The sequence below is a fragment of the Sipha flava genome, unplaced genomic scaffold, assembly GCF_003268045.1.
Source record: "Sipha flava isolate LNK unplaced genomic scaffold, YSA_version1 79_pilon_pilon, whole genome shotgun sequence".
Taxonomy (NCBI): domain Eukaryota; kingdom Metazoa; phylum Arthropoda; class Insecta; order Hemiptera; family Aphididae; genus Sipha; species Sipha flava.
The window spans coordinates 732967-739581 of NW_020273620.1; the positions used below are offsets into that span (position 1 = coordinate 732967).

At 30.5% G+C, this 6615-nt stretch overlaps 1 protein-coding gene across 2 annotated transcripts in view; it reads right to left on the reverse strand.

Moving 5' to 3' along the window:
- The window catches only part of LOC112692944 (zeta-sarcoglycan), a 106082-nt gene extending 100198 nt beyond the window's left edge, over nucleotides 1-5884 (reverse strand). The window contains exons 1-2 of one of the 2 annotated variants that reach the window (XM_025567766.1): nucleotides 5568-5884; nucleotides 3907-3975 (exon numbers count right to left, since the gene is read on the reverse strand). The gene's annotated coding sequence lies outside the window, so the exon portion shown is untranslated. The remainder of the gene's footprint in view (nucleotides 1-3906; nucleotides 3976-5567) is intronic. The other variant, XM_025567767.1, reaches the window with a different exon arrangement.
- Between the last annotated feature and the right edge of the window lie 731 nt (nucleotides 5885-6615).

The following is a 6615-nucleotide window of genomic DNA, read 5'->3' on the forward strand; positions in this document are numbered from 1 at the left end:
GTTTAATAAAGCCGTGCGTCGTTTTCGGTAGTCCGGGGCGGGGGCATGGACTTGATGATGAAGAGATGTACGCAGGTATACACAACTTTTTGGGGTAGAGTCGGGTATTTCAGCTCTGCTATCGCATTTGGGAGTAATACGGAAAACGATCCGTCGCCGCTGCCAACAACGACGACGACCTTATTTGCCATCAACGACGTCTTTAATCGGCTTATATACTCGTTGAACACTCGGCAAAGAAATTTGATATACCCGACTCGCTGCAGTTTACGCGGTAATTTCGAACCGTGTTTTTATTATTGTTGTTATTATTATTATTTTCTCCCTTCCTGAGATCGAGCTATTAGTACTAGGTTATCCAGTAACAGATGATGTTGTTTTGACATTCATTTTTAATTTTTATTTCCCGTCTTAGGTATATGTTGCTCGAAAAAAATATACCATCGGTTTCAGACAACTTTCAAACGTATAACCGTAAATCGATTGTTGCGCGAATCATTTTTGTATTTCGAAAACAATCAATGAGATAACATCAATATTATGTGCGCCATTGACAGTGTCGAATTACCCATTAGGTGGAGTAGGTGCCCGCCTTAGAGCTTCACTCATTTAAGGGGCCCTGTGAATAAGGAAAACTATATTTTTTTTTTATTTAATAATACATGTATTTTATTTATGAATTTACGGAACCAAAGTCATTATGAAATATAATATATATATTAAGTTGTAAGCGTTATAGGTAGTAATAATAATGCAATCATTTTGAAAAAAATAGAAATAATATAATAATTTATTGATTTTTCTTGCAAATAAAAAAAATCAATAAACACGATTTTGTGTATAAATAATAGTTGGTTATTATTAAAGCTGTTTATTTTTATTATTGGATAGAAATTTTATGCAAAAAATTATTTTATAGGGCTCAACATTTTAATTGCCTAGAAGTCCACAAATGTTTAATCAGGCACTGGCCATTGATTATTGTGAAGTCTAGTGGAATTTAAACGTCTCGGCATACGTAGTCTTTTAAACTCTGCACATTCAGAATTTTCTAGTAGTTTTAAAAACTTATTTCTTTTTAAAATTTTTCATAATATTTTAATTGCTATGAAAAAAATTACTACAGTAATGAAAAGACTAAACTTTTTCTCTCTAATTTATACATTATAAAGAAAGTTTTCATTTTTTTATCTCAAGTAATGTGTTCAGATAAAATAGCCAGTCAGTTATATCTATGTTATAAATAAAATTTTGATTTTTTTTGTTACCAACATAATGTTTTTTACTAAAGAATAATTGAAACTTAAATATATCTTGTAAACAATACGCATTACTACATTGTATTTTTTTCATTGAAGTAAATTTTACTTCACTATTTAGTTCGTTGTTATATTTTTTGGAATTCTGAGATTAATTACAACTTACACAATATTATAAGACTGAAATTTAAATTAATTACAACTAAGGCGAGTACCTAACAAATTTATTCTTTGAATTTGTTAGAAATTTCCTAGGTTTTATGGCTGCATTTTTATTATCGAATAGACAAAATAAAAAATTATTTACATTTAGCATCCTATTGGATCGACAATCTAACACGAAAAAATTCTTAAAAAAATAAATAAAAAATATTTCTTAGTAGCAAGTAAAATTTTTAGTATCAATATTTTTATCGATTTAATTACACCAATGTCTAATTTAAACATTTAAAAATGTGTAAAAAAAATATATACATATATTCGATGCATCCACAATATACATGACTGCGATTCACTATGATAATTATAATACATGCCTCCAGTGGTCTACATGAGTTTCTAGTCAGTTAAGATTCCTTAAATATCTTATGGAGTGCTTATAATTTAGAACATTTTCTTATCTTTAAGATTAAGATTTTTTACACACATAGTAAAATAATATTAGAATTTTTGTCATTTGAATGATTAGCACCCTTTTTCCATGACAAATAAATATCATTAATAATTATAATATGTCTCACAACAGAATCATGTTCGAAAAGCGAAATGAAAAAAATAAAATTACAATTGCAGTACCTATCTGATTATTTTAATAACTATTATTTAATAAGCCATTTTAAATTATTAAGTATAAAGTATAAAGTAAACCTGTACAAAAACATCGACTATTATTTACTCAAAACGAATATATTAATATTTTATCTTATTTTAACTAATACGTCTCATAATAAAAATTATTGACGAAATATAAAAAAAACAAAACAATAATAATAATAGCAATACTAACATTTTGATAGAAAATAATTTATCTTTTTTTTTAAAAAAACAACTAGTCCAATTACCAGGTGATTTTCGGAAGTAATTTGCACTAAAATTGAAGGAAAATTGGAAAAATAAAATTGGATTTATTTAGAATCCATTCATTCAAAATGTACTACTAAGTATAAAATGTTGTCATCATACAGAAAGAAAATACAATCTCTAAAAAAAAAATTAAAAATCAAATTGAAATAAAATACTATTTAAATATTCTAGAATTAAACTATTAGACGGCAACGTTTTAAGACTGTTCGATTATTAATACACAAATAAAATAGTCGTATATTTTTCTGTCTATTATTTGGAAAAAGTTACAGCAAAATAATATTTTTGTATCATTATAAGTAATTTGAAAGTATGAAAAATTAACGGTCATTTTTTTCTCACTAATGTTTAATGAGTTAGTAATTATTAATTTAATCTCATGTTATATAAAAGTCAATAATATCTATGTAGATTAATCTAAATATTTTTTATTATTAGATATTATATGAGTAGCAACGTATGAATAATTTTAAATTTACTTTTATGTTTTTTAAACCTACCCAACTTTATCTTAATAAAAACGAGTAACTATACAAAATTATAAGTTATAATTTAAAAAATTATATAACATTGTAACATACGAATAACTAAGTAACTATCACAACCAAATGTAAAAAGACCATGAATAAGGTTTGATAGTCAAAAGATCATATATATCATTTTTAGAACAAAAATACAAACATAATATGCTTAAAATATAATCATATATTATTATGTTATCAACGGTGCTAATTAATTCAAATGCCAATGAAAGTGGGCTACATTAGTTATAACTAGAGTTAGGATATTGATGACTTGCATTTTTTTCCCTTTGATTCTATACAATGCTATCTTAGCTAAATATTTGTTCCATGATCCCTTGATTCAGAATATTCTAATTTTACATTTTTTTTTTTTTTTTTTGATTTTTAGGCATTTTCAACTATAAATGCATTTTTTGTTTTTTAACGTCATTTTTTAACTTTTTTAAGTCATTTTTTCATATTTTAGGTTATTTTTTGTAGTTTTTGATCAACGTGGGTAAATTTTACTCAAACTTTCGATTTTAAAGAAAATTTTTATAAGTCATTTAAAAATCATTTTTATCATTTTTATTTATATTTTACTTTTTAATTAATTTTTAATAATTTTATATAATGCTTAAAATGCAAATATATGCTATGGTTTATTAATTACTATTACTCCCATTATCACATCTATGTACAAATACTATGTACTCTAATACAAATTATTATTTATAAATCAATTTTTTTCACTTATTTAATTAGATTTTTTAGATTATTTTTAAGTTCATTTTTTGAAGTTTTTATGGCATTTCTTCATTTTTATAAGGCATTTTTGTGTATTTTTTAGGTTATCAACATCCTAACTCTAGTTATAACTAATGCAATTAATTCAAATTAAAAAAATTCAGTTTTTTTATCAACATTGTAGACTAATTTTAAACATAATTCTCGGCAGATAGTGAAGTTATTGATAATTTTTGGTCACGCAATTCATATTTTATTTCAATTAAGTACACATTAAGCACTTTTAGAAAAACATGAATATTTTAGTTACTTACTATAAAGTGTCTGAAGGGAATACGATTGACAGCGTACTTCTCGACTATGCTAAGCCGTAACAGTTATACCTAAAATATTATTTTAGATTGATTAATTTTTTTAAGATTAATTAAATTTACATTCGAAAAGTTAATTTAACTTAAAATATATACCATGAATTTTAATATTAAGAGTAACAATAAAAAAAAAAATAGATGACAAGAAAATGTTTTGTGTCGAAAAAGATTTAAAAACATTAAAAAAAAATGAGATAATGTTAAATAATGAACATTTGAAAATTATAAATCAGAAAAAATTAAAAATGACTATCTAAATTAAAAATTAATATACCAATAAGATGGAAAATAAATTCAACTGTAATAAAATCTATAAAAAATTTTAATTTATTTCAATGATTAAAAACATTATAATATAACTTTATTATAATAGTAATTAAATTAAAATAGTTCGTGATGACAATGATATTTATGAAACAATATTTTATAGATATTTATGTAGGTATGAATTAGAAATATATTTCCAAGAATAATCAACCTTAAAACTTTTATATTATTTCTCACGAAACATTTTACACAAAATGACAACATTTTGCAAATACTGCTACTAATGTGTTTAAAAAAATACTGAGTTTCTAAAAAAAATTTGTAATACCTATATTTATTTTATGAACTGGAAAAAAAAACAGAAAATCGAAGAAAAAAATAATAAAATTTAATTACTAGTACATTTATACTTAATCCAAGATAATAAAGCAAAAAGTAACAATGTTATCAACATTTCAATTCAAATCACTACTAAGGAAAAATATGTTTTTACTGACACTTATCAGCAGAACACCATGTTATTTGTCAACATTGCGGAAGACATTGAAAATAATTGACAGCAAAGTTATTATATTCACGAATGTTATTTCAATCAGATTATACTGAAAAGGCATTTCCGTCGTTTTCGGCAATCAAAATTGTTAATGTTAGAATTTAAACGATATTGTGACCACAAATCGTAGTGAGTAAAAAAAAACGTGTACGCGGGAAACAGTCATCAAAGAAGATATAATAATACAGTGAGACTGTAGCACGTCATCAATAGTCGTTCATTTCAGAATTCATATTTATTCTTATAAATCATGTTTTTACGTACAATTACGAAAAAATTTTTTCTATTTTTTTCAGTCGGCAAAAAATCGAATTCACGCTCTTGGGCACGGCGTTTTAATAACGTCATAATGACGTTTCCAACACGAAATACACGAATGACCGATAAACCTCAGTTGACGAATCACAATGTTACAAGTTATTTTATTGTTATGCGGAAAACGACGTTTGAAGTTCAATTGCGTGAGGGAGGGGGAGATCACTGGCATCTACTGCTCTTGTCCGGGGTAAATCGCAATCGTAGCCGGACGAACGTTCGGCGTCCAATGTTGTCGCCGGGCACGACGACGTATACGAATGCGGCGAAAATGCGTGTTATCCAGATTTTGCGCACAAAAATTTAAATACAGCTAGTGCACGGCTATTTAACGTAACGCACGAACGCCGGAGCGAGTGATTTGAGCAACACGTTTTCGCGGGGCAAAAGTTTGTCGGTGCCCGCCAACCGGTATGAATGTTTGCGCGCGCGAAAATATTTAATTTTGATATAAATTGCGTTGTATTACCTCTCGTGCGTTGGACGTGTAGTCGCCGGTCGGAGTGAACGAGAAAAAAAAATACAAAAAAAAAGTGCACAAGCTTAACGGTCGCGCGTGTGCACGCGGTGATTTGCGACGGACGAATGTCGTCGGATGGCAATCGAGTTCGCAACCGTCCGACGGACGCGTGCGCGCGTTGGCCGTCGTGCGAAGCCCGTGCGTTCGCGTACGCGATGCTACGTGTGGGCGAACGAGCGCCGACGTGTGGGCGACCGTACACACGTGCGTGTGCGCGTGTGTGCGCGTGTACTACGTGGTGTTGCCGGATTCCGTTTCCGCAGTCGACTGTCGCCGTCGAGGTGGTGTCAGGTGGTGACTGTGTCACCGACGTGCTGGCTTGGCCGACCGGCGAATCGCCGAAAACGCCAGCGCGCGCCAAAAGACGATTGCGACCGCCCACGTAGAGGCGATGACGCCCACCGCGGGCGTCGAGTTTTCCGCAGACGTTTTCCGCGCCGCGCACGCTTTCCTCCCCTCGATCGCGCGCACGCACGCAACCCACCCGTTTCTGTCGGCGGCGAAAGTCTTGGAAATCAGTCGTTTGACGACAATAATGACTGTAATGTACACGAATCGAGTATTAAAATGATAACGCATGAGACCCCGCTATGATTTGTAGAACTTTAACAACAGAAATAATCATCGAACTTACATCCACCTCCTCCGTTCCAGGGGACTAGGGTCAGTAATCGTTTTCAAATTGTCAAATAAAGTTACCGATCGATGTCAACGCGGTCCTATGGATACGATGCGTGCTCGTGTATCGGCATCGCGCTCCTTGTCCGTACGCGCGTGGATATCGTTCCAATTTATCGTACCACCATGTGACTCTAAATCGACGGTCGTCGATTCCGCCGCATAATACGAAAAGTATTAGTAAATAACAATGGAACCGCGTCAATCACTGCACGTCAGTCACGCGTCATTTGCGTGAAAACCATAACATAACATAACGAATACCGGTCGAGTAACCGTTATCGATCAGAGACTGCTCTTGTCGTACGCTGTTATGCAT